This window comes from Triticum aestivum, unplaced genomic scaffold (assembly GCF_018294505.1).
Source record: "Triticum aestivum cultivar Chinese Spring unplaced genomic scaffold, IWGSC CS RefSeq v2.1 scaffold130970, whole genome shotgun sequence".
NCBI lineage: Eukaryota > Viridiplantae > Streptophyta > Magnoliopsida > Poales > Poaceae > Triticum > Triticum aestivum.
The window spans coordinates 1-679 of NW_025308901.1; the positions used below are offsets into that span (position 1 = coordinate 1).

Consider the following 679-nt stretch of genomic DNA (forward strand, 5'->3'; position numbering starts at 1 on the left):
CAATGTGCAATCGTCTTTGTAGTGGAGCTGGGAGGGGCAAGGATAAGGGACGAAGACCGGGGTAACATGTCGGATGCGATCATACCAGCACTAAAGCACCGGATCCCATCAGAACTCCGAAGTTAAGCGTGCTTGGGCGAGAGTAGTACTAGGATGGGTGACCTCCTGGGAAGTCCTCGTGTTGCATTCCCTTTTTAATTTTTTTCGCGCCGCTTGCAAAACAAAACGCACGTGTAAGTAATATATTTACCGTGTTTTATTATTTTGCACGAGTGCGGTAAGTCATAGCTGGGTGCTCACGATTCACGGGTTCAGCGTCGGCGTTGTGGGGCGGCAAGCGTGCACTGGTGCGGTTGAGAGGGAGGGGTGGAAACCGCGTTAAACTCGTCTCCGTAGTTGAGAGGGAGCGGCCAAAGCAATGTGCAATCGTCTTTGTAGTGGAGCTGGGAGGGGCAAGGATAAGGGACGAAGACCGGGGTAACATGTCTGATGCGATCATACCAGCACTAAAGCACCTGATCCCATCAGAACTCCGAAGTTAAGCGTGCTTGGGCGAGAGTAGTACTAGGATGGGTGACCTCCTGGGAAGTCCTCGTGTTGCATTCCCTTTTTAATTTTTTTCGCGCCGCTTGCAAAACAAAACGCACGTGTAAGTAATATATTTACCGTGTTTTATTAT

General features: G+C 50.1%; 2 non-coding genes across 2 annotated transcripts; both read left to right on the forward strand.

Moving 5' to 3' along the window:
* Positions 1-71: 71 nt before the first annotated feature.
* LOC123179624 (5S ribosomal RNA) lies at positions 72-190 on the forward strand. Its single transcript, XR_006490507.1, has one exon. It is a non-coding gene; the product is annotated as a 5S ribosomal RNA (ribosomal RNA).
* Positions 191-487: 297 nt separating this feature from the next.
* LOC123179625 (5S ribosomal RNA) lies at positions 488-606 on the forward strand. The gene has a single exon (XR_006490508.1). It is a non-coding gene; the product is annotated as a 5S ribosomal RNA (ribosomal RNA).
* Positions 607-679: the final 73 nt, after the last annotated feature.